General features: G+C 40.6%; 1 long non-coding RNA gene across 1 annotated transcript in view; it reads left to right on the plus strand.

Moving 5' to 3' along the window:
* The first annotated feature begins 2,393 nt into the window (after nucleotides 1–2,393).
* LOC121348795 overlaps nucleotides 2,394–27,449 on the plus strand; it is a 49,941-nt gene continuing 24,885 nt past the window's right edge. Inside the window, exon 1 of the long non-coding RNA XR_005954419.1 lies at nucleotides 2,394–2,459. This is a non-coding gene — a long non-coding RNA (uncharacterized LOC121348795). The remainder of the gene's footprint in view (nucleotides 2,460–27,449) is intronic.

The following is a 27,449-nucleotide window of genomic DNA, read 5'->3' on the forward strand; positions in this document are numbered from 1 at the left end:
CCCTAGTTTTTGAATTTTCCCCCTTTTCTTCCTTTCATTTTCCTTCATACCTGTGCGCACACAGAGACAAATCTAAACCCAAAGGCAACAAAAGGGACCTTTAAAAATGAATTTTTGGATCAGGCCTCAAGTTTTCTGCAGGGAGCAGGAATGGCAGCCGGCAGGATTTACATTTCATGGCTTTTAAAGAATCTGAAGTGCGGGGAACGGCGTTTGCCGAGGCTGAGTTTCACAAGTCTGTGTGGATGTGCCTCGGAATGTGTATATGATTAAGCTTAAAGCCCTCTTCTGTAAGAAAGCAGGCAGATTCCCTTTTGTGCAGCCTGAGCCTTGCTTCTCCAGTTTTGAAACAAAACTTCTTGCCAAGGCCTTGGCAGTGGGATGTCACTGCTGAAAGGGATGGGATCAGGGTGTTGGAATTGTCTTCCAAAGCTGAGGCGTCTCCACTGCAAACAGCCCCTGCTCCCTCAAGCACTGAGAGCCGTGACAATAAAAATGATCCCAAAATTGAATGAAACAAGATCTAGTATTTTTTTTTCCTTTCTTACCCCTTCCCCTCAACTCGACTGCTTCCAAACTCCCTGATGAAAGCATTTTAATATGTAGGAAGAGCTGCCGGAGTCTGCAATACGATTCAGTGTTCTGTGGTGTGGGATGAACAGATTTTCCTTTCCGTAGGGTTTCCTCCTGCAAAGTCATTGTAGAGGAGGGAATACTGTAAGATTAAATCTGGTTAAAATACTATATTCATGTCACACCAGATACGGTCTCCAGACTGTGCACAGTCTTTCAGCTTCCTTTATTGTGAAATCCTTTTAAAATAGCACAGTATAGTGTAGAGAACTTATTGAAGTATAACTGTCTTACACCAACTCTGTCAGATAAAATGAAGGAAAGTGATCAGGCTTCTTAAATTAATAAATCAGCTTAGTGTCTCTGGTTGCCTTCACGCTCTGTTACTGTCTTTGACTCCTTCCTTGTTAATAAACTGATAGTTGAATAAAGCTGCTAAGTGAAGCAATGCACCTTGTCGGTGGAAGAGGGTCAGTGTTCCAGGTGTGCTGTGCTGGGAATGGTTGTGGGTTTAGGGCAGGGATGGCCACAGCAAAGACTGAAAGCAGGCTGACCACATCAGTTTCTAGATGCTCCTCAGGTGTGAGGCTTGAGTATCTGTTCTTCTCAGCCCCCTGCATTAATAACAGGATGAATTCACCGATTGGCATGAAAGGAGAGGTCGTCCTGGGAAAAATGACACCAAAGGTCCACAGGAGTCATTTGTTTTTAGAGATCCTGGGCCAGGTGCCAAGTATTGCATTTATCTAAGCACCATCCCCTTTCTCAAAAGAAAAAAACCAAACCAAAACCAAAACAACAAACTCCAAACCTAAAAGAAAAAATCAAACCAAAACAAGAAGGCAGCATCTCTTTCAGTGGCATGTGGGGTCCTTTCAAAGAGGGGGTGGGTTCTTTTGAGTGGGGGGCTATGGGTGGGATGTGGGACAGGGATTATTCAGCTGGATCCAAATGTGCTGCCCGCTTTTGTTTTCAGAGCTGCAGAGCTAATCTGGAATCAAAATGCTGGAAAAGTGCCTATAGTTTTTCTTGCCTTTTTTTTTTTTTTTAATTCAAGTCGATTGGGCTTGTGGTTTATTCTTGCTCTGATTATGCTGCACGGTTACAATAAATGCACGGAGCTCATGCATTCCTGCAGGCGCTTCATAGGAAATATATGTGTGTGTCTGTGCATGCACACTCAGGGAGAGAAAGTTGATTGTAAGGGACACAACAAAATATCCATATTTAAGAAATGTGGATTGACTCACTGACCTATCTCACTTATTGTACAAAGATTCACTCAACGTTGATTTTTTTTTTTTAAATTAGGTTTTAAATATGTGTTGACAGGATGAATTTGTACAGTGTGAGTAACTGCAGGGGGAAATGACAGCTCTGCTTTTGTTATTAAACTACTGTCTTGAAAATAATGGAGTGTGTACAAAAATTGATTATTATTTTGCCAATTACATTAGTGCAGCTAATAACAATCATTAAGAAAGAAATACAGAAAGCTACACTCTTTCAGATATTAGAAATTGATATTCACTGGTGAGGCAAAAAATACGTGTTGTTAAGGTAATTTGTCAGTAAGAATCTCCTGTTATTAATGTGAAGTAAATACTAGATATGTGAGCTAGAAATGTTTCACTTCAAACTGTGTTCATTTCTTCTTCACTCAGCCAGAGTTAATAAACAGTACAAGAGGCTTTCTAAATTTAATTTAGGATTTGCATATAAAAGGTCCTATTCTGTACCATAGTGGCACAGCAGACAGGCTTTATGATGTTAAATATTCCTTTTAATAATAGTTTATTTTAATATATTTACTAAATTAGGTACCCGAGAGAATCATCTACAACGGTGATGTGAAAATCCCTGTTACCTGAGGTCAAAAATAAAAGGTATGTTTTCCTTTTCATTAGCAATTTGCCATATTTCAGCAGGGGTGGTAATTTCACTGCTTTGTTTTCTGCTGCTAAGATGGTGCTTTTTGCTCAGCCCTGGGGAGCCGGTGACAGTCTGTGGTGCAGTTTCCTGGGCTTTTGGGTGAGGCTGATTTCAGGTGCCTACAAGAACCACTTGCGATGATGGGGCTTTGTACTTTTGTCAGCCAGGCAGCTCTCTCGTGTCCCACACCTCATATATAATCCTTTGCAAATGTTTTGTTTCTTTTTCTTCAAATGCTAGCGTTCAGACATCAGCTATGGGGATTAAGGATGGGTCTTCTGAAGATCTCCCTCAGATCTTGATGAAAATCATGAGTCTGTGTTAGATGACTTCAGTACTTACAAATTACAATAGAGTTTAATTCACAGCACTGCTTTCCTCTGGAAATTCGTGTTCATTCAATCTGTCAACATTGACTAAAAAATATGCTGTTAATGAAAATGTGGGAATTAAAACTTTCAATCCCTTCCCCTGCTAGACTCAAACAGGCACTTTATTTTTTTTTTTCTGTGGAATCTGACTTTTATTGACCTTGACTATAAAAATACTAAGTGGGTTAAATGAGCACCAAGGTTGCAATGACAGATTCCTGTGTGAATTTTTTTATGAAACCTCCTATTTTAGTTAAGAACACAGCCTGCCATACAGCCTGCCACGCTTTGATCAATGGTTAAGTGCTGTTAGAAACAGCTGAATTTTATTAGCTCATGGAATTAAGCTTTTTTAAAGAATAGATTTATTTTTTATCTTTTAAAAGAAATGTAAATAATAAATTAAAATTATAGATTTGTTAATTTTGAAAATAAATTTAAGTAACAGATTTATTATTTAAAATTTAAGTGAGGATGGTGAGGATGTAATTGGTGCTGTAGCCTATACATTAAATGGAACTGAGAGGAGTTTTTGGTGGTGTATGGGCTGTAGGAATAGATTTCTCAAGGAGCACTCCAGGACCTTCATTTTAAGCCTGGTGCTCCTTTTACTTCCCTGAGGAGCACCCTGGATAGGGTTTTGCCCGCAGTGCATTTTTTTTTTCTGTTTTTCACCAGTGTAAGCGAGAGGGAAGCAAGACCACTTGGGTTTTTTTTTTTTTGTGAAAACTTAGAGTGCAATATGCTTTTTTTGGCAAGAATAGAGCCAACTTGCTATCAGCTGAAGTAAAAACATGAAGTGTGTATTTTAATTGCAAAGGTGCAGCACTTGTGTCATCAACTTGCTCCTATGGAAACCTTTCTAATTTCAATAATCTCACAGAAAAATCTTCCATGCTTCCTGTAATTCATGTATGTGACTATTAGATTTATATAAAATAGTGATATTTATTCTTTTTATCCATATAATAAAAAAGGAAATATTTTTCCCTTATCGACACTTGTGATCTCAACACTTGCTTAGCCTGCTGTTCTCTGGGACAATTCCTCGTATCTTCCCTCAGTATTTCGTGGTTATATTGTCACATATTATAGACAAAAAAACACCAACAAAACAACCAGGAGCAAAATCTGTTAGTTTTAAGCAAATAGCTCTTGGGTCTTGGAAGAGTTAACAAACTTTTACAGCAAGGTTCAGGCAGTTCTGACCCCTATGGTAATATTTCATCTAAGGTTACTGTTGGGAGAGAAATCAAATTTCAGCTGTGAACATGATTGACAGGTGAAAGCAAGAGAGAGAAAGACATCTGGTCAGATGGGGAATTTGGGCAGGAGAAGGACAATTCAGGGAAGTGTCTCTGTGATATTAGGAATAATATGCTTAGATATGAAAACTCCGATCCTCCACGCTGTCTAGAGGAGAGCTCACTTGATATTCATGGAGGTGGCTTGGTTGGGGGAATTTAAGACTGTACATTTATAGTAGTGGACAGTAGTCTCCATGGTCTGACTTACTAACTTGGCTCCTTTGAAGGAATTATGTTATTTCTGGCAAACTTTAAGGATTTTAAGGGCCATTTATTTAATGACTGTGACAGGAATATTTGGTGGTTGCTGGTTAAGAGGTTCTCACCATGATGTCCCTGGCAGGTCAGGCAGCAGCAGGGGTGGTGGAGGCCAGTACTGGTGTCACTGATGTCCTCCCACTTCTGACAGCTTTCAGGGTAAGCACTTCAGGATGAATTTTGTGTTTATGATATGCACTCTTATACCAGCAGCAAAATTAGTTGCTATCCATTAAATACCACTAAGGGTCCATTGTGGTGTTTTACAAAGCAGCTGTTATTTTCCAAGGGCTGTGTTTTGCCTTATTCCAGCTCCCAGCAGCACCAGCTATCTGTAACATCCCTTACAATACATACATAGCCCCAGGTGTTTCACTGTGCTTCAGTGTATTTTATTTGGTGCAGAAAAGCTTTTCCATCCTCCAGTGTCATGGAACCAATAAGAATAAAATATCCCTGTATTTCCTGATCAGCATGATGATGTTGGAAAGTAGAATTTTCTTCTGACATAAAAAATGTAGCCACGTTTTTTCTTAAAAAGGGCAAGAAAAAAATCTGTTGGCTTTTTTTTTTGCTGTGTGTAACAATGTTTCAGTTTTCAAAGAGGGTCGGAAGGACTTTTTCAGGGCTCCAAGGGCAGGATGAGGCAATGATGGACCCTGGGATCTAAATTGCATCCTACCTACATCCCAGGTGAGAGAAGAGATCCTGTGTGGGCTTCTGTCCCCACTGAAGCCTTTGGTAAAATCACCCTTTAATTCCTGGGGCCTGCACTTCCACCACAATGGAATATCTGTAGGGGAGGTTGTATGATAAAAAGCAAAATCTGAACTTATACGGAGGTAGCTGAGCTATGAATTATCAGGATGGATGTTCTTATTTGGGAGTAAGGGTAGATTTCCCCCTTCCCTAGTACAGCTAACCTGCTTTCAAAATAAAATAAATTAGCCAGGAAAATCCACTCTTATTCTAGAGCAGGAGTGTCCACCCAGGCAATGACTAGCACTGCAGTATAGTTTATTTCTTAATTTCCCCATATGGATGAGATCTAAACTAAGGGGAAAATAAGGAGCAGTAAAGAACAGAAATGTATTTTCTGTTCCTTTTCCAGTTTGCCTCTAAGACTTTTCACACAGGGGAAATCATGGCATGCTGAAAATACACATTTACTTACTTTTCACTGCTATTCCTGCATTTGCACATGTGTTTTTAAAAGAGATTTGTGTTTTGTGCAAGACCTTTTGCATTCTCATACTATTCACGTGTATTTTTGATGTGCAGTTGAGTCTGTCTGTTCATGACATCATTTCTCTTTTCATGGCCATGGCCTATGATACCCAGCTTCACTGCAAATTAGATCTTGTTTTTCTTCCTAGACTGTACATCTGATAAAATTGAAAATTAAAGCTAAGAACTGTAAAAACAATCAAATTTCTTTGTGCATGAGCAAGTTATTTTTAACTTTACGTTGTTGAATTAACACTCCCTGTAAAATGTCTTCATTTTCTGAGGCTGATATCAAGATAACTTCCATGAAATATTATTGGCAAACTTCCCAAAGCAGTCAATGGGAGCCTTGTATGTATTTTTCAAGCAGATGTGCTGTATTAAGCCTAAATGAGAATCTTTTTTTATCAAATGGGATGCAATATGTTATTCTTGATTAAAAAATTCAGAGTAACCTTGCCCCCTCCCTTTCCTCTCCCCAAACATGTTTAGTACAATTTACAGATCATTTTGCATAGGTAAAAATAAGTACTTGAGTGTTTATAAAAAGCAGGATTTTACTATGCCTCAAATGCCTTTCTAGCTCATTCCTATGAATTTGAAGTATGAAAATGTCTCAAATCTTTATGAGTGAAGAGAAAGTATATGCTATATGTAACAGCTTTTACTCCCCTAAAATTCCCAGGAAAGTCAATTTAATACTTTTCTCTGTGTTTAAAGTAAGCTCTAAAATATTTTCTAATGATGTAGTTCTTGCTGTTGTTTAGTTCTAATAAAGGATTTTAAGTGCCAAAGGAAAAAAAAAAAGTAATACTTTTAACATCTCTCCTGGGTTTTCTAATTTGTGCCACTTACCAAATGATTCGCACTGTACCAAAATACAGGAGATTGATGAGACAGGAAAAGTACTGATTTAACATCCCACATATAAAATTACTTCTCAGGCTCCACATATAGTCACAATGTTTAGAGAGTGAAGAAAACGGGAGCTGGGAGTCACAGTCTGACTCACTTGTGAGACTTTGACCCACTTATTCGATTCTAGATTCAGCAAAATACTGAAGCACTTTAAACTTGTTATCTGAGGTTTCTTCTAAAGGTCTGTTACCGTTGATCTCTTTATATCTCAGTTTACACAGTTATAAACCTAGATAATTAATTCTTACCTTCTAGGCTTTTGTGGGAGTTAAAAAATAGCTGTAATGTTCCTTGAAGCCCTTTAATGAAAACTGGTTTATTGAAGTACTTGTCGTTTACCTTACTTCATACTCTGGGATGAGAAATCACTGGTGTTGCCCAGTTCCCACGCACCATTTCTACTGGGATGGGAATTTATTCTCCTGAGTGCACTGGGCCAAGATTACAAAGATCAGGTGCTTTGGGAGCTGGTCATTTTCTGAATCACACATAACTTTACCCCGATTTTGAACGTGACAAAATGTAGGCAAAATCACTTATGTGCCCCATTTCTCTCTTAAAGACATTATATCTTTAATACCTCTATGTACAGAATAGCTCCTGTGCACCTGCAAGGCATGCAGAGGTCACACTGTCCTTGTAATTCCTCCCCTTCCTGCCATTACCTTTTTTTCCCAAGGTTCAAGCCATTATCATTCAGCAGTTGTGCAGCTTTTCTTTTCTTCCATCCCCAAATTATAATTGTTTCCCTCCTACCTTCTACCCCTCCCGAACCATAATGGAGTCCTCAGCTGTAAATTTGCTAACTATAAAGATTTTTGCTTGAAATGTTTTGAAAATGCTGCGAGAAAAAAAAAGAAAAAGGAAAGAAAGCCTATGAACAACACGCTGTGCCATGCTCCAGCATTACACTTCTATGGGAAAGATAATAAAGATATTAGCACTCATATAATTTCAGATAGGAAATGAAACCAGACATGAAAGAAACACTAGCTCCAGCTGTTGAGTGGGAATCAAACTAGCTATGGGAATTACAGGTACTGTCACCGGAGACAGCCTGACTTCTGAGAAATGACCTCAGGTGTAGGAGCTTGCTGTGGCCCCTTGCAGATATTAACACCTAATTAACAATCTGCGAGAGCATCCTACATCTTAATCACCAGTGAGGTGAGAATGACAATCACAAGGAGGAGAAGGAGAAGGGAAATGGTAATTTTTCCTCTGCACGCATCATCTAATAACCATGGTTATTCAGATGCAGCTAAATGCGATTTCCTTTTAGTCATTTCTGTCTATTGGAAGGCACAGTAAGTTCATTTGCTAGCAGGTAGGCAGCGGAGGTGAGAATTGAATTGATCTGAGATACTCTGAAAAATTGACCCTGAGGTCATTCCTAGTTTAAATTGGGAAGTAAGGCTGAGCTCATGTCTTCCCTTTCTTCTCTCCCCTCTCCCTATTCCCCCTCTTTTTGTGTTTTCAGGCACATTAGTCTGTACGGCATAATTACTTAAACATACTCTGATGGTGGGGAACCTTGTTCCCTCAAAGTTAATCAAAATAAAGAGAGCTTTTGTTAGCGGTGATAGGTAATTAAATCTGGGCTCGGTGTTGTGCAGGGCCTTTGTGCCGGGTTATTGACGGCACAGCCGCGCTCCCCAGCCCTTCTGCGGCAGCACAGCCCGGAGCAGGCACCAAGATCCAGGCCCAGGCTAAATTAGGAAAGGGGGTGTGAAGGCCTGGAAATCTTAACGGGCCCAGGCTGTAAAGGAGAGGGGTGCATGGCAGCACACCCTGAGTGTCCCAGAGGAAGGGCAATTTCCCTGGGGAGAGGTGCACGTTTTAAAGAGGAGAAAATCAGAGGTGGCACTTCTGCGTTTCTGCAATCTTCTGTTGTGGTTTTAGCCAGCAACAGCTGTAAGTGTGGATAGGAACAACCTGCTAACCCAATTTCAGCTCCAGTGTAGACACCTAGGGCCAGATTCTGCTTCTTATTGCCTGGTGTAAATGCTCAGGAGCTGATGGAGAGACTCTGGGCTTAGTCCTGTACCAGAGGGCTGGTGCTAGTAAAAAGCAAGCAAGAAAGTAAAACAAAGACCAGATTTACTTGGTGCCACCATAGCCAAGGCAGGAGTAACTGGGATCTGTGGTGATGCTCCAGCTTGCCTCTGGATCACTTGGGCAGGATCCAATGGAGTTGTAATGTAATGCCTTTTAATGGATGCTTTTATGTGCGCTTCCAAACAGCTTCCACTTTCAAACGTCTTTACAAGAGAGTTAAAACAAGAGGCAGGCAGGGAATGAGGAATAAGCTCGTAAGTACATTTGTAGTCCTCATTCTGCAGAAGCTCTACCCATGGCACTCCCTTGCTGTGCACAGGAACAAACTCTTTCCCTATTACTTGGACCCAAATTATATTCTAATAGGGAGAGAATGGCAAAGTGAAGACAGCATTATATTAACCACTCGGCTTCCATGGAAACTCCCATCATTTTCTTTCCCATGACAAGAGATAATCTCTGTGGTTTTTGTTATGCTCACTTCTTTGACTCCTTTAGCTTTGTTTTCATGTGTTGGCCTTGCACTAAAAAATATAACTTGACATCTTGTGTCTTCTCAGCTAAAAAGGTATCAGTTCCTGGACTTAATGTCAGCTGTACCCAGATCAAAGGCAAGAAACATAAAAGTTGACATATATTATTTATTTCATGGTTTACATCAATGATGCTTCTCTCTATCCTTTTTTGTTATTATTGCTGATGTTTTGCTCATAATGTTGCGCTCACTTCTCAAAAGTGTTTGTCCCCTACAGACAAATATTCATATTAATGTAATCCATCAGCAGCTAACAAATGCCAGCTCACTTCAGCATTTCCCGCACATCCAAAAATCCCATTGTTTTTGCAGGACTTGGGTGTGCAAAGAATGCAGGATCGGGCCCAGGGGTGGAATTTGGGAGCTGGAGACTTTCTCTCTCAGCCCCTGCAATGCCCGGGGTTGGCTGGAGCAGCAGCCTGGGGCGCTGGAGCAGGGAGTGGGAGACGCTGCATTCCCTCCCTGCATTGTGAGCTGCTGCAGAGGCGAGACGAATGTCAGGCTTTGAGGGGAGCAAAAGCTCTAAACAGACATTTTTTTTCCCCCAGTAGTTTGGGGTTTTTTTCCTTCTACCTTTCCCCATCTTTCTTGTTTGCCTTTGGAGTCCTGAGTGAGTAACACAGGGACTGTCTTACAACTGTGTCCAGTAAACCATCTGAGATCAGTCAGAAATGCTGCTCCAACCTGTGTTTCCCTCTTTCCCTCTGACTGCTCCATTTAGTGTAAAACTTTTCTTTTTTTCTCTCTTTGTCAACAATTGTGGCAGGTTTTACTTCCTGAGTTACAGAACCAGCTGAAATGCTGAGTCTGATCTTGCCCCCTACTCTCCCATGAGCTATTTTTTTCCGCAATGAAAATAATAATGCTTGAGAACCATCCTTGGCGCTTTTTTTTTTTGTTTTGTTTTCTTTTCTTTTGTTTAGTTTGGTTTTATTTTAAAGCTTGCTGACAATTGTCAAATGTTCATTCTAGCAAAGAAGTCCTGGGAGGGTCTAGCCCCGCTGCACAGCCAGCAGGAGTAATTTGCAGTGCTCCTTGGAGCTTAGCTATTCAGCCAATGTGTGTCGCTTTACTATTTCTTTAAAATTTAATTGGGATCAGGCAATCAAGTGTCTCCAAATTTTTTGCCTCTTCAGGCTGCAATAAAGCCACTTATAATTTATAATCAAAGTTTGGTGTCGTTAAACTGAACTGTAAAACCTACTTCAGGGCTTCAGTCGTAAAATAAGTATACGATAAATATTGCAGTGGGGCTTGAGTAGCACAGCTCTAACAACAGCCCGTGAATGAATACACACACACACATATTTCACACTCTTGTTTTTTTGGTTTTTTTTTGAGTGTGTGTGCATATGTTTAGTTCCACAGGTAAGAAAGATGTAAATAATAGATAACTGCCATCTATTCTTTCTTTGAAGGATTGAAGCTAAGATAGATTTATAGCCCAAGCAGTTAATTTAAATGCAAAATAAAGTGTTAATTCATTAAAGTCATTTATGCATCAACATTTTTTTATGTCTTTATTTATATTTTCCTGTAATATGCAGCAATGTAGTATTCATCCTGGGGTTTTTTCTGTCTGTTGACTGTACTGCTCCTTTGCTTAGAATTTTTTCTAACAAGGCAGCTCATTTAGAAAGAAATGTTTATGTGAAGTGCTTGTCAGTTGGCATTTTTACTAGTGTGCTAACCCAAAGGTAAAATATAAAGGCACGTCTTTTCCTTGCTGGCTTGTTGCTACTAGAAGGGTTCCTCCCTTGTTAGCTTGATAAATAATTTTACTAGCGGGAATCTGCTGAATTTTTATGCTTGCTGTCTATTTTCTGCTTGCTGCAAATAAATTCCAGCACTCAGAGGGCACTAAAACTCCAAACACATGGTATTTTCCCATTTTGATGCTGGTTGCCCTGAAATATTTATTTCATCTTGTGTTTTTAATTAAATCTTTATTTTAAAAAAGTGTAGGAAAAAATCCCTCAAGTTATACAATTATTTCCAAATGAATATTTTAGTCTGAATTGTATTTAATATAAAGTCTTGAGTTTAAATAACACATTATCACAGGTACACTAAATGGGTAGCGTTAAATCAGTCATCACTCCAACTACCTAATGGTTTTCAGATTAAGTGCAAGGATTATTTATTGATATATTATCCATTTAAGCATTTCTTGCAATTTATTATATATTTTTAGTTTTCCCAGTTTGCAATCAAGAAAGTTAATTTAATTTGCCACATAAAAATTCCAGTTTGGAGAGAGAATGCACAAAAAAGCTTTAGATTATGGGTAGTCATGGCATGTATGACAAAGTTTGCAAGAAAATAAACTGGGAAGGCTAAAGTGGAAGAGCAATTGGTTCATGTTTTTACTTTCTTTTTTTTTTTTTTTTTGAGATTTATCCATTTTAAAATTTAATTTAATTGAAGAAAGCAAGAGTCAAACCCAAAATTCTCCCCTTCCTCCACCCAAAATTCTCCCTCCACCATAGCAAACTCTGCTTGTCAGAGGGTGTCTGTCACACATCTGGAGACTCGGTGCTCCTTGGCAGCACATCCCCACTCACTGTCCCACATGCCTCATTCTGGGGACTTTGCAGCCTTGCATGGATTCGGGAGCTGCTTTTTGCAAGGCTTTTCTTCAGCAGCGCTGGTGTTCAGATCTGCCCGGGGCCAACTCCTCCTGTGATGCCCGTGGGTGCTACTGTCGGGGGAACAGATCACTTTGCTTCCAGCAGGATCTCTCGCTGTGTGTCCTGTGGAGCTGACCCACCTCTTCCCAAAGTCGCAGGGATGCAGCCAGCATCGATTCCTTACACACCTGCAGCTCAGGGAGTGAGCAGGGAAAGGACCTGGATGCAGGCTGGAGTTGCTGCCCGTCCCATGTCCACCCCATCCCTTCCAAGAGAGGAGATGCAGGGCAGCCAAGCAGCAGGCCCTGTTCAGACTTTCCCTCAAACAGCAGGACAAATATTTTTGAAGATGGCAGGCAAGTTCACACAAAATATTAGAATTATTTGCATATTTTTTAGCACAATTTATCTAAAAGCAATACTCGAACTTTGGCCCAAATTCTTGCATTCCTACACCAACCACCCTCCCATTCATTTGCTTATTTCCATAAGAATTAGGTGATGGATTTGAGTGGTGTAAGCACATGCTGCTGCCTGGCTGCCCTGCAGACATCAGCCTTTTCACTTACATGAACACATCCCAAATCAAGTAATTGGCTGGTGGGAAGAACTGATACACCAGCCCTGAGCAGATAAAGGAAAAGCTTGGGCAGTGGGGCATATTACCCTTGAGGGCTCGGCCATATAAAATCATAAGTGAAACAGGGTTTGGAGGAATCTCAGGAGGTGATGTAATCCATCCCTTTGCCATGAGGCAGGGTCAGGCAGGCTTACATTATCCCTGATGGATATTTGCATAACCTGTTGTTTAAGCCCCCATGGAGAGTGTGACACCTCCATGGAGCCTCTCTGGCAGATCTTCAGCACCATCCCATCTCAAAAACATCTCTCCTTGTCTAACCCACAGCTCAGGTCCCTCACGTCCCCACACCAAGGACAGCCCATTCCTCTTTGCTCTGACCCTTTGCATATTTGAAGGCTGTTGTTATGGCTTGCAGCAGTGTCCTTTTCTCTAGACTAAACAGCTCCACGTTTTCTAGTCTTTCTTTTAGGTTATGGTCATGACATTGTTATTTAATATCTTGTCTGAAGAGTCTGCATACAGTAAACTTGCTGGAATTCAATTTACCTGTGTTGAAAAGGACTGTGAGGATGCTGCCTGGAGGTTTTACAGCATCTGAAAGAGGAATAATTTAATTCTCACTCTGATATTCTGTCTTTTGCAGGATGGAGGGTACAGAGCATTTCTTTACCTGGGAGTGTTAACTACAGCCTCCCCATGAATTCACCCTGGTAACAGGAATATTGTAGTGCAATGTGCAGCCAGAGTGTAATGCCAGGCTTTAGGAAACATGTTTTAACATTTTATAATTTTATATATGAAAGTAAGAATGGGAGATAGGATTCTGCCTCTGTGGTTGTAGGTTACACCTTGGGGTGTACAAGGTGCTGCATGCATAATCTGTCCCACAGGTTTCATGAATTTCAAAAGCAGCTGAGCAGCTACAGCCACCTGCACACCACCTTTCCCTCGCTGGTGTTGCTGCTCAGCTTCAGTTTGGGTAGATCCAGATTTTCCATTGTGACAGAAGGAAGTTTGCCCCAGAATGCCTTAGAGGAATGTGAACCGAAGAGAATTTCTTGGCCATCTGGGTGGACTTTGCTCTTGGCTCTAAGTCGCTTTTTTAAAAGTTGAAAAATACATTTTGTGGTTTTTTTCAGTGAAGATTCTCTTTGCTCCTTGGGGGAAAAAAAAAAAAAAAAAAAAAAAAAAAAAAAGAAAAGGAGGGAAAACAGAACCTGCTAATTCTGTTTCTCTCATTGACTTCCAGTGTCTTGCCTGGGAGGTTGGTAGGGAGATATGCTGGAGCAATCCAAAAGTATTTACTTGTGAGTAAATACTCCCCAGGGACTTTTCTTCTCAGATGTGCTGGCACAAATTGCACTGCAGTGGGATTAATCTGCATGGCAGAATACCAGGCAGCATCTCCTGGAGGTGGATTTAAGTTTCGTATGATTTTGGCTTCCTAACTGAAGACTTAACCAAACCCTGTCTTGAAAAGCAATAACAGATGTACACACCCTGCCACTTCACCAAGACAGACTAGGTGCCACTTCTGGAGGTAAAATTTGACAGATTTTTAGTGGTGATAGGTGGTGTATTCATACTCATAATGTACTTTTATGAGGGGAAGATAAGAATTTCCATTTATGATACAAATATCTCTTTTTTCTTTGAGGTTCTACCTCTGTTTTGCATTGTGGACATCTCCTTTCTTATAAAACTGCTTTGCACAGCCATATGCCCCCAGTGATCACCTCATCAACTTAAAAAGTTGCCACATCTAAAAGTATGAACTTTCTGTATACAATAAGAGTGTATGCAGAATCAGGGAAAGCAACAATCAAATCAAGTAAATATTTTACACCAAGTATTTTCGAGCTCTAAAGGAAGATCTTGTTGAGAAATATATGTAGAAAGCAAAATGAGAATGACTTTGCTGAGCCATTGGCTCAAGTCATAGATGTAGCAGCAGAAGAAAAAATATATGCTTCCTTCCTTAAATAATGGAGTTAGGGACCAGTTCTTACCATAGGAAAGAGAGAGGGAAATGTATTGTCTTCCTTTCAGTGGTTCATTTTTCTTTGCAAAGTGATTAATGCATTACTATAGCGAATTTATTGTATAGCCTGATTACCATTGCCTAATAAATCTAAACAACTGTGACTGTCATGGTGATAAGGCTGGCATGATTTTGTCTCTCTTAAAAAAGGTTTATAAGTTAAGCTTAACTTTTAGCTTTCTGTATTTCTGGGATAAAATTTATTTTGGCCATTACAGCTCTATCTGTTTGAAACTGCACCAAAAGGAAATAAGTTTTTCAAAAGGACAGTATATTATAGGAAGAGTTTTACCTTCACTCAATTTGCAAAAGAAAGTGAACATCAGCATTAAAATGGAAATGAAGTTCAGGAGAAAATAATAACTCAGTTGTTTAAAAAAGGTTTTAACATTTAAAAGGGACTTTGCAAATATCAAGGATGGACAACCCAATTAAATTAACTGCATTACAGTCACAGCCGTTAACACCTCGGGCTCAGCTTTTCTCAGGTTACTGGAGTTTGCTGAGGGCTTGTCTATGCCTGGATGAGAGACTTCCAGGGAGCTGCAGGAAGAAGGGCTTGTGATAATGAGATCCATTGTCTTTGAACCACAGGGAAAGTGGTGCTCTACTAGTGGTGCTGTGGCTGTGCTGAACCAGAGACTGGGCAAGTGCTGGGGTTGGGACAGATCTCTTGGCCACTCAGGCACTTCCCACTGCCCACACTCCACTCCACTCCACTCTGTCACTTCAAACATGGAGATCAGTTGTTTCTTTCTTTATCCTTCCCTCTCTCCCCTGAAAAAGAGCTCTGCACCTCTGTGCTGCAATGGTTCATGACTGTTCTAGCTGTGGTGAGCATCACTCTCGTGAGAACACCCAACCTTTGGAGGGTATGATGTGGAAAGTAATCAAGTTTCCAAGTGCAGGGATGTCCATTTAGATCCTTCTTTTCCCATCAGCCATGAGGAACCAGTACAGGGCAATATCAGGGTGTGTTAGTGGCAGGGGAGCTTCCATGCCCCGGGTTTTCTACTCTTTCACTCTCCCCAGGTCCTGCCCACCACCATGTCTCACAGTCTCTCCCTCAGAGCAGCACCAGCTGCTTTTGCAGAAGCAGAAATCACTCAGGTATCTTTGTACATCTTGGTCCACCACTGCTTTGTCTTCCTCCAGGTCTTCTGCACAAAACTTGGCACCAAGGCAGAGAATGTGGCCTATTTAGTTGGTAGAAAACTCAGCTGTCACCTGAGCTGTAAGTTGTAAACTGCAAATTGCTTCCAAAAAGGTGCAGCTAAAATTTCTTGCATTGTTGTGTGAATTTTGTAGTATAAAGAAAGACCAGGAAAAGATCATGAACCTTCATATAGCCTTCAGCTGGTGCCCAATGCAGCCAAACTCTTGGAACAACATATTTGGATTAGGAGCTACACAGTAAATTATTTGGTTGTAGTGAGGACATATGAAGATGATAAAGGCAACAGTCTGTTCTCTAGCCTCTGAAAATTCTGTATGATCTCTTTGTGAAGGAGGTGTCTTAATTTCCCATCTCTGAAGACCTCCTACCTCGCAGGCTGCCTGCTTCCATGGGTGTATTCATGACTGTGGTGGGAAGGGATCGTCTGTGCAGCTTGTGAGGTGTCTGGGAGACCTTTCACTTTCCATTACCTAGGAGACACCGTTCCCACTGACAGCCATCAGTGATGTTTGATTTGGAGTGGCAATACTGAGTTTGGTCTGAGGACAGGAATCGAATGTCTCAAAAACATCAAGGTTTGCATGTGGGGCTGGTAGTTTATATTAAAAAAAGTTGAAGGTCTTTGCCTGTTTTTAAGCCCCTGAACTCCTGGCATTTTTTCCTTCTTTCACGTTTTTCCTCAGTTACATTGTAGATTATCTTGAAGCCAGTAGAGTTCAAAAGGTCTCTATTTAGATATGAATTACTTCATTCAGGAATAAAGATGAAGAGAAAAAAAAAAAAAAGAAGTTACTTGGTACAATCTGGTACAATCAAGTATCGCAAAGGGGAAAAAAAAGCCTTAAGCTTTTGCATAGGCTTTCAAGAGCTCAAAGGCTTCTTTTTTTCCCTGGGTATGTTGAACATCTTGAAAATAAACCAGGGTGTTTCAAAAGAGAAGATGGATGTGTCTGTTCAAATAGGCATTGCATTTGGAATTGGTGCCTCTGGTTGTTAAACAGAATCCTTGTTTAACGTCCTCATTAAGAACTGTGACTTACCACCAGTTTTATGAAGATCAAGTCATTTACTTTTAAAGTAAATTAAAGCAAATTTCTCTGTGGTGACAAGTCAATAAAACAATGGAAGGCTCAAGCTTTTCAATCAACTAACATCTGTTCCTTGTTTTCCTCTAGATGTAGATGCCCTGTGTGCAGCAATAGGTGAACAGAGTAAGAGCCAATAGCTGTAATGGTGGTGGTGGGGGGGGTTGTTCTGGATATTTTTGTGGGTGGTACAGGTTGGATTTGGGTTTTTTTGCTTGTTTCTTTGTTTGCTTGTTTGTTTCAACATGGTGTTTGCTTAACACCATAAGCTCTGTCCACTTTTGGAAATGGTAATTTTGTAGTTTCCCATGGCAGCACGTTCAGAACTCCGGCGACACATGAGCGGTGACAGCCGATGGCTCCGATGTTGCATTTCTCTGCTGGAAGCACAGTAAGCTGTTGCAGGGCAGTGCAAGTGGTGAACCACTTCTTGGAAACACAGTCAGCACAAATGAGATCCCGTCTTTTGTCCGAGCCACCCACACCAGCAGCAGACATCTCTGAAGCTGAGGGATGTTCTCTGAGCAGTGGTGGGAACTAGGTTGTATAAAAACCTCACTGAAACCACTTCCATGCTGTAGCCACACGTAACCTCTTTGTCTTGAAATGCTGTCTCAGAGAGAAGCCAGCAGATGAAACCCAAGGTATCAGGTCCATTTTACATTTCAACAAGTGCAGGATGCAAACAGTACTATGTTTGTTTTAAGGGTTCTGGAGGGTTTGGCATTTGCTGGTGTGAGAACTGGCTCTCTGCTGTGTGAAATGTTCACATGTGGATTTGTGCTGTGTGGGAAATGCTGGCAGAGTGGAAAAGAGAGGGGAAGCTCTGCTGGGAAAGTAAGAGGGGGCTGAATATTATTCACTTGGGGCATAAGTCTTTTCCTAATTCCTCTTGAGAGGGTAGTTTGTCTTGGACAGCATAGCATTGACTTTTGGAATGGTTGAGGAGGACAGGAAGTCATTACTGGATTCATATGAAAATTAGGGAGCTCAAGATCATTTTAGACATTTCAAAAAATGTCAGTGAACATCCTGAGGCCATTGGTGCTCTCACTCTTTGACATCTGCCTGCTCACTCACACATGGTAATGGACCCCATCTTCTGAGGTGTAGGTATGTCTTTTATCTCATGGTGTCTTCTTCTGAGCCCTCAGGTTGAAGACATTTGGTGTGAATGGTTTGCCCTCATTGAGACCTTTATGGGGCCAGGAAATAGGCTGCTCTACTTTATGGGAAATGAGTAATTAGGTTTCGCCAAATTCAAGGTACCTGGCTGTGGGAAACAGTCAACTTCTCCTTTGTTAGTTTTTCTAGAAAAGAATTAACAAATTTTTTTGCATGCTTCTGTTACGCTACACTAGATTTTAACATACAGAAGCACATAGATTTATCGAGCAGTTCTAAAATCTGTTTTGTCCAAAAGATGAATAATATAATTACCATAATTAAAAACACAAAAAACTCCAACCAACCAACCAACCAACCAAAAATGAAACCCAAAACTTGGTGAGTTTTAGATGATAAAAGAAATGGTAACATTTAATCCATCCGAAGAATGGTTTGGTAATTGCTGCCTATTTGCAGCTTAGTAACTGGATATGGGAAAGTATAAATTTAAATAGCTTTCTCTGCTTTCTCACTGTCCACATGAAGAGATGCTACCCTCAGTCAAAGGAGGAGACAGATGGGTCAACCAGTAAAGATGCAGCTTTCTGGGGTATGAGCTGTCATGACATGGGGGTACCTGCTCAACCCCTCTTTTCCATGGTTTCAGTGGGCTTTGGAAGGATCTGTGATCATCATGCTTGGACTCATGATATGCAGGAGATGTACACTCAAAGGCAATGCACAGATGCATCTTGGTAGGAAAAGTGTTTCCTGGGACCACTGACCCATGGTGATCTGCAGCCAGCACAGGGAAGGAGCCTGCTGTGGGAAGGGTCAGGGACCACTACAGGAACAGCCACGCTGCTCCCAGTGGGGACATCTTGGCAGCTTCTTGTACCAGGGCTCTGGCAGCACTGAAGTCAGATCTTTTTAAGGAAGCTCATTTAAAACTGAGAGCCTGTGTTTTATTTTTTAAGTGTCATGGTGGTTTTATTTTTTTAAGTGTCATAGTTGTTTTTAGATGTCAAGAGAAACCAAGGGGATCAGGCCATCCAGGGCCAGCTTCCTTCCTTTTGTTGATGATTGATGAGATGAGAGATGAATTTCCAAGGGCAGCACAGATTGATCTCTCAGCGGAGCTCTGTCTTCCACCTAAGGCCAGCATCCCCAATTGTTCCTGCCATGAAGTATCCTGTGAGAGGTCAGAAAGGACATGTCCCTACATTGTAACAACAAGATATTGTAGCAACAGCTGCCAGCTTTTTACTCCTTACTGCCAGTTTTACTACTACTATTTTATTTATTTGGTAGGGCCAGAGGTGGGACATACCTCCTCGCTTTGACCCTGGCATCTCCAAGTCATATTCTTCTCTATCTCTTCCCTTCTTTTAGTCATGTAGATAGAAGGAAACTGTGTAAAAACCTCAGAGTCAGCTCTGCCCATTGCACACTGATCCTTCCATTTCTCCTTTCACCAAACCCAGTGAAAAATCTTCTTTTGACTTTGGTGGTGGTTGTTCTGAACTCTTGCTAAAACCATAGAAGTGTCTTAAAGCATGAATGGATATCCCTCAAAGGCATCCCTGTTTTGTGAGCATCTCCTGCTGCGTGAGGAGCACTCTCCATTTCTCTGGGGTTCAGGGAGAGGATTGGTGCTCAGCTCCTCCTGGGAGCTGCTCAACCCTGGGCAGGATGGGACCATTTGTGGGGCTAATTCTGAAATCCATTCATGTACCTGTTTGAATTCCCAGGTCATAAAGTTTATCTAGAGATCTTCTCAGAGGTGAGTGTGAAATAATAGTGCTTTGCACTTCATGGGTATCTTTCATCTTTCCAAATATTTATTAAATAGCCCTCAAAACAGCCCTCAAAACAGTGAGGCAGATAAGAGAGGGATGGATATGGCTCCCTTCATGCACCAGTGGAATCCAGCAACTGTCTGGCTCTGTAAAACAACCCTGCCCCCAGTTTGGGGCAGATTAGAAAGTGGATAACAAGCATGTATCTTGTTGAGGGTGCAGAGGGAATTTAGTTAGGTAAAATTTAATTACCTGTACTGGAGCTTGGCCAGAAAGTTGAGGCTCACCCCCCTCCTTTCATTGCTTTCACTGTGGAGTCTGTAACTCCATCAGGTTCTCATCCTGTTTGAAGTTTGATCTTGCACCTGGTTCTGGCTTGAGTGGATGTTGAACTCAGACCAGGGAGCCCTTTCTGGAACTCTGCACCTCTCTTTTTCCCATGAAGATTTGGCTCTATGTCTTTTTTCCTGACAAAGTTTTTACACTGATATTCCCTCTCTGATATTCCCAGGGCACTCAGAGATGCACAGCACGAATTCTCTTTTGTTTGCCTTTGCAGTGTGTGACTCTAGAGCATAAAAATGTTGAAGCTGGAACTCAAATTTTCCCTATTTTGTGTTAATGCTTTTTATTAAATCTCCAGGCTCTCTTTAAAGCTTCACAGACAGCAATTTATTGTAAAGCTACATTTGCTGTATTTTATGTCCAGTGTAATTGCTTGTTTCATCTAATTCAGATTATACTGGCATATAAGAAAGACTATCCCAAGATAAGAAGAGATGAGTGATTAATCAAGAAAGTTTTGGAATTAAGATTTTAAATGTGCATTCCAGATATACACGTAACATTTAGAAACAGATTTGAAAAGACTTGTGTGATGTGCTTTAATCAAATTTGAAAAGAAAATCACCAATGCATCAAATATTAGAAAGGAATTGACCAATAAGTCAGATCTGGAAATGTAAGTGAAGGAAAAATCAGGTTTAAAAAAGCAGACAACCAATATGTCAAGTGCACAGTGTGTTTATTAAAGTAAGGAATTGCTTTGAAGTTACTGGATCTGTGTGCTAGAATCATGCATTTAAATACCTGAAATCCTTCAGTAGCAAATTATATGTGCAGGTGTACACAGACACATGTACCTCTATACATGTACACCAAATAGCCACACACATTCCTGTTCCTGCAGCCACAATAACAGCATATGATATTCTATGTGTACCCAGGATTTCAGTTCGAAATGTCTCCATTTCAATATTCTCATGTTATTGGACCTGAACACCTCATGTTTCCAGCTCCTTTATAAATAGTAATTGTTAGTATAGCCCAGATTTTAAAAATGATGGGACATGCCTTGTTCTGAAAGCTTTCTGCTTTTGTTTTCTGATTCTAATTGTATACTAGCAGCAACACAAACTCCTTTGGCTAATTCAAAGTATTTTGATAGACAGCTTGGGCCCAAAGCATATTTTCAAGATCAAGACAATAAAAATCTCAGTATGGAAAAATCATCATTTGCCTCACTGACTTTGATTTACATCTGTGTTACAGAGCCATGAAATTTAAAATAAGATGATCTAAATTGTCCTATAATAATGTGGGCATGAACGTACACTCCTGGTGGCAGAGTTTCCCTATCACTATACCAAATGAAATCTGGTTTTTAGTGCCAATCAGTTAGGCATCATTAACCCTTTAAGAATGGCATTAGCATTCTCACAGAGTTTTTCATCGTGTAACAAATGTTTTCAGACTAAACTTCTCGAGGTCAAAGAATCCAAGCCAGAAAGATTTAGGACCTTTTTGTCCTCTGCAATATTATATATACACTCTCCATCATACCAAATATAAATTATTAGCAGTGGTTTTTAAAAGCTTGCAAAAATGTAGTGTTTGAGTTAAAAAGCAGTCCTTCATAAGCTGTCCCCATGTGCTCCTCCCCCTCATCCCTTTTTTGCTGTGTAGTAGAAAAATTGCTCTGCACATGCATCCTCCAGGATCCAAAAATGAAAATTGCTTTGCATTTGCTATTACATTATGGTGCTCTCCATTCTGGTTTGTTTTTTTTTTTTCTCAGTTCATGTTGTTCTTTTTGCAATAAGTGTATGTTTGAATTGAATTGAAGAGTAGCATATTAAAGAACCGGTTTTCATAGCTGTTTATGTCCTTTCATCCAAAGAAGTGTGAGAAAAGCAATCAAGGCTTCAGATTGACATGCTAAAGCAAGAACTATCAGAAAAAGCATCTTGCCGTTGGAGTGTGGAATATTTGCATACCCAGTGTGTTTGTATTAGATCAGACCAAACCAAGGTATTTATAGAACCAGCTTCAGCCTGTGGTCAGGCTTGTAATGAACAACTGATTTAGTTTCAGGTGAAGTAATTATTAATCTATTCCTCCAACTTTATGCCTCTGAATGTGACAGAATGTAGCATCTATAACCCTGACTCAGTGTATTATTCAGACTTTCCATCACTCTGTTTTTCAGCAGATGGCATCTGGGTGACTTGCAGTCTTATGAGTGGGATTTATGAAGTGAAATAGAGAAGCTTAAAAAGTAATTGCAGAGACAGGAGGAAAAATTAGAAATTAATATCACTGTAGGAAATGGAAGCAGCCTCATGTGGAAGTGAAATTCTCAATTGGTAGCTTTTATATCAAAAGTGGTGTTTGATTTGTATTTATTGCAGTATAAATAATGTGATGCAGGCAGTAGTATTGTATTGAGTAATTTCTCTTGCAGGTATTTGGGATGAATTTCCCAGGAAAGACAAGTGAGTAGGGAGCTGTAAGACTGGTACTCCTCTGCTCACAGAGAGCACTGCATCTTTTAGCTGGGATTTTGGAAAAGGTGCTGCCTGTGCAGTTCAAGTAAAACATCCTGTATTTTTTGGCTCAAAATAGCTCACGTTAAGGTTTTGCTGATGAATCGATGTGGCCCATGGAGCAACCTGAATTACTCACTGAGACAATGTGAATGTGTGTGAACTCAGGCTGGATAAACAGTTTTAAGGGGAGGATGAGAACTCAGAAAATCAAGAGTACAGTTCACATGACTGGATGAAAGAAATGTTTGAATGCTATTGATGAATTTAAATGATATTTGTAATAGATTTGCACAGCAGCAATGGTACAGAGAGTAATTTTCTCTGCAAAAGGGGCAGTGGCAGTAGTAGCATAAGGGATCAACATCATGAGTTACATCAGCTCCACTGCTGAAATTCAGAAGAAATAAATGCCACATTTTGTTTAGGAGACAGCTTAAAGCACAACTTTCCTTCTCTGAGGTGTCTATCCAATATGAATCCCGTGTCACCTGTGAATAGAAATTCATGGCCAGCTCCAGGTAATCTGTGCTTAGAGTCCTACAGAAATTCCCAAGGGAATATGTTAATCTGGACTTGCTGTATGTGTGTTGGCACTGTGGTGCAGTCATGATTTTGAAAAAAAAGCATGGAAATGATGGGTGATTTGTTCTTTCAGTGCTAGCTCTGCAGGGTTTTTGGACCAAAATCCTTATGTAAGTACAAAATTAACTTGATCTTCAGCCTCTCTGATTTGAGTCAGACTCAGCTGTATGTGCCTAAGTATGGACTTAACAGTTTAATGAATCAAGATCTAAATTCACATCTTCCTAAGACTAATGCTCAAGAATGAAGACGTTATTTGTCTGTCCTAGTGGAATCCTTTTTGGTATAACACATTTGACAGCTCTATGTAAATTCACAGTGGTGTATGAAATACTTTTCCCCATCATATACTGTCTTTGTCACTACCTTCTCTTAACCTTTATCTCAGTAGAAAAGAATATTTAGAAAAGCACACTTGAAAAATGGGCACTAAAAACTTACTGCCCAAAAACATAGAAATTGTTTTAACTAAACCTTTTTGAGGCTTAAGGAACTTCAAAAAGAAATTTGGAATCATAAAAAATACTGAAGGTATTCCTTTTTTGTTGTTGTTGTTGCTTGAAAAATGAAAGTAATGGCTTCAAAATGTGTGCACTGAAGAGAGGCTTTTGTTCTGACAGCTTGTACATCAAATTTCAGCATTAGTGGGTTTGAAATGGTAAAAGTTAGAATTTGATAAAACAAGCTTTTGGGGGTCCTTTCTCGAAAAGATTCCTGCATGAAATATGAATCCAGAAGGAAATCATGGAAATAGAGAGGAAGTCTTTAAATGTATAGAACTGTTAAGCAAATAATAGTGCAAGATATGCTTTGAGATAATGGCAGGAATTTTGCAGTTGTATTGTCACTGTCAAAATCAACCTATTTGCTGCAGTTCTACAGTGTTTAGGCATAGGAAAACATAGAATTTCAACCCTTTCCCAGCACAAAAATGAATGTTTCTGAAGTTTCATTAGTTTCTTCTTTCTTCAGATTTCCATTTTTGTACTCTTTCTACATTTCTTAAGCACTGTGACAACACCTGATGAAATGTAAAAGGTTTTTTAAAGTGTTTTCAGAAATTTTCCATTATATTTAACATTAGTGAAATAAAATACATTGCCATCAAAAAGCAGAAGTGAAAGACACTTTTCCCATATTAGCTGTCATCGTGCAGGTCCTGTGTCCCGGGGTCTGGGACAGTGCATCTGTGGGACTCCAGACAGAGAAGCAAGTTTGGATTTGCACATGAGTGGTTTCTTTTGAAGAAGCAGTGCCTGAACATGGCTGAAGAGAGTGTGGTTGAGGCTTGAAAATTTGGGGCAGGTATTTTGAGAAGCAGAGCTGTGATGCTCAGTAGGAGCATGGGGCTGGAGAAGGGATGAGGGGCAGCCCTGCTGTGAGCTGGGAAAGCTCTTCTGACTGGTGCTGAACACTAGGGTGGGACCAAGGTCAGGGGACATTCCCCTTCCTCACCTCAGGTTGAAAAGAAGGTGTAAAGAAAGTAAACCTGCTCTCCATTCCAGGATAATCCAATCTGATGGGTTGGGTCCTTCCCACAGAGGGAAAGAACAGAGCCTGAATTTCGGGGAGGAGGTGGAAGGGGCTGGAGCCTTCGAGGTGATATCCATATCCCCTTCTTCTCAAAGAGCTTAGCAAAACAAAATAGAGAAAGAAAAGCCTCCAGCAGCAGGGAGTGAACGGCTGGAATTTCCTTAATATTAGCTGAGCTTTAGGCAGCAAGCCTTAACGTGGAGAATTATTTTTAATTAATAGCTTTTCCCCTACTTTGGAGCTCAGCAGGAGGATCTTCTTTGCATTGCACGAGGAGGGGAAGATAGGAGCAGTCCCGGTTTTGTAACTGGTAACTATTTCAGGCCAACTGCATTGCCTGGAATAACTTTGTATTCAGAAAAAGAACAAAATGTTACATCAAAAGATATCTTCTTCTGGTTCTTGGATTTAAATTGCCTCTCTTGATAAATCTGCAACCTGACCAGAAATGAGTTGATGGATTTTTAAGGGTGTCCAAACCAAATTATTCCCTCTCTCCTTTTCTTCCTCCCTCTCTCTCACCTCTGTGTTATCAGCATTTGGCCCCAAGAGGGGACGTTCCAAGGAGGCTGAGCAATCCCAGCTCTGCCAGGGTCTGAGGCTCCAGGACTTGTGCTGGGTGGCAGGGCCCTTTACCCAAACTAGCCCAGATCCAGATGGAAAAAGAGGCAGGAAGGTGTTGTGAATTTGTATTACTTTAACACAATGGGTTTGTTCAGAGACAGTTTTCAGGCAATAAATGGCTCCTTTGTGTTCCTTCCCTCCCCATGGTAGCTTTCAGAGCTGTATATGTGCATATCATTTTGCCTGTGTATTAACAAGCAAGAAGGCTCCCTGGCTTCAGGCTCCCTCCTTCTCTTCCTCTCCCTCTCCTTCTCCCCAGTTACAACACCCTCTGCTGCAGCACACAATTAAAACAAAATTGGCAAAATAAGTACAAGTTTACGGCAGGGGGAGTGGGGGATGACCAAGAATCCTTTCTTTTTGCTTCTCTTATTTGGAGTATTGTAAAAGGCTGTAGTGCCTCTTTTTATGAGAGGCTTCCTGGGAGTCAGGGCATTTGCTTGTTATGCTGTGGCACTGCAAGAGGGTGATCGTCATGGACTATAAAGTAACGGGAAGTCTCACAGCCCCTCCAGCTCTGTAACACAGTAGCTTGGCTCACACAGGAGAGAGGGATTTATAGCACTGCCTTGTATTTTTTAACATATTTTGACTTCTTTTTATTTACAACCCAGCCCAACAGTTCTTACTTTGTCCCCTGCCTCCCTGCCCTCCTATCTTAATTCTGCCTGTTCCTTGTGGTGTGTTGAAGCCCCAGAACTGTACAAAAAAAAGTCACTTTAGGTGGAGGATCAGCATGGATAAGTGTTGAACTTTGAGGTGAGCACATCCCCCTTCAGGCACTAAGTGCAGGATAAATATCTGATTTTCTAGGCTATGGGGAAGGCAAGGAGAGGATGGAGCTGGGAGGAAGAAGAAAAAGTATGAAAAGAGTGTTTTCCTTGTTATCAAATTTGCCAAGCTATTTTCCTTATGAGCTTTTGTTAAAGCCCAGTGTCCTTCTCTTATTTAAATAAGTCTAATCTCTGAAGGAGTTCTGAGTTGCTGCTTTTCAAAGCAGTGGGGTGTAGTTCCGTTTTATTAGCTGTCATTGAAGATCTGATGCAGTCATGTCAGAGGCTGTAAAATGCCTTGATGCCGTCAAGCCAAAGCCGTGCCTGCCATCTCTGGCACTGCCTTCAGAGTCAGTTTCTTCCAGCTGCTGGGGTTCACAAGCAGCATTTCCCAAATTTTGGCCTGGATTTGGCAGTATTCATGGGTGGCCATGCCCTGGTGGGGTTGGAGCATTAGTAAATCAGGATTAGTATTTACAAGAAGGGGGAAGGTTGTGAACGATGCAGGCATTGCCTGAATAATTAAGCAGATTTTGGGAGACCTTGTCTCTCTGTTAGCATTGGATCCTGGTCCCAGATCCCTTCCATTTGCTCTGATGAAGCAGAGTGGCATCACGCTGCTGACCACGGCTCAGATTTGGGGTTATCTGCTCTCGTTGGAACAATTCCCGCAGAAGCTGCAGGGATGAGTTAACCATCTGAGGTCAAGAAGAGGACATTAAATATAATCAGCAGCTCCCTTAATCTTAAGAGGAGAATCCTCATTTGCTTGAATGTGTGTGCTGATCAAAGCATGATAGGAGGCAGGATGTGATACAAGAACAGCTATTTCCCAGGAAGAATTTTTTTTTTCTCCTCTTTTTAAGGGCAGAAATGAAAAGCACTAGGAATTTTGAATTGTTGGAACTTTTTCTCTTGTGGTTCAACTAATGCAGTGAATCAACTGCACTTGACCAGTGCTTATACATGTTAACTATCAGCTAACATAATCTGAAGCCCTAGGAAAATAGGTTGTAGCACAGATGTAAGACACTGAAGGAAGACAGTAATTTTTTCCTGTAGATGGGAAATGCATATGTTGCCTCACTCACTTGTCATTACTGAAACTATAGGTAGGGACAAAAATAGAAACTACTGACAGCTTGATTTCTTCATGCTGGCACTGAGCTACAGCAGAGCTCTACAAGACCCTATAAATATGCAAGCGAAGGGAAATCCTACACAAGTGCTATCATACTGCTATAGTATACTGAATAGAATTAGCTTTATTGCAACCAAACAGTATGGACAGAGTCTGCTATTCAGAGCTCCCCTATCTCAGGAACAATGTAAAATGTGAACCAAAGGCAGCTAATCTGGCCTGTTTACTGGGAACAGTTCCAAAATATATTGTTGGAAATGACTAGAAAAAGCTTTGCACTGCACAGCTCTTATGGAGCAGCCCTTTCTTCCTTTTAAAGTGACATGTCCTTGCAGAAATTAAACACTGTTTCATTAAAAAAAAAAAA

Source organism: Pyrgilauda ruficollis, unplaced genomic scaffold, assembly GCF_017590135.1.
Source record: "Pyrgilauda ruficollis isolate IOZ18807 unplaced genomic scaffold, ASM1759013v1 scaffold13, whole genome shotgun sequence".
NCBI lineage: Eukaryota > Metazoa > Chordata > Aves > Passeriformes > Passeridae > Pyrgilauda > Pyrgilauda ruficollis.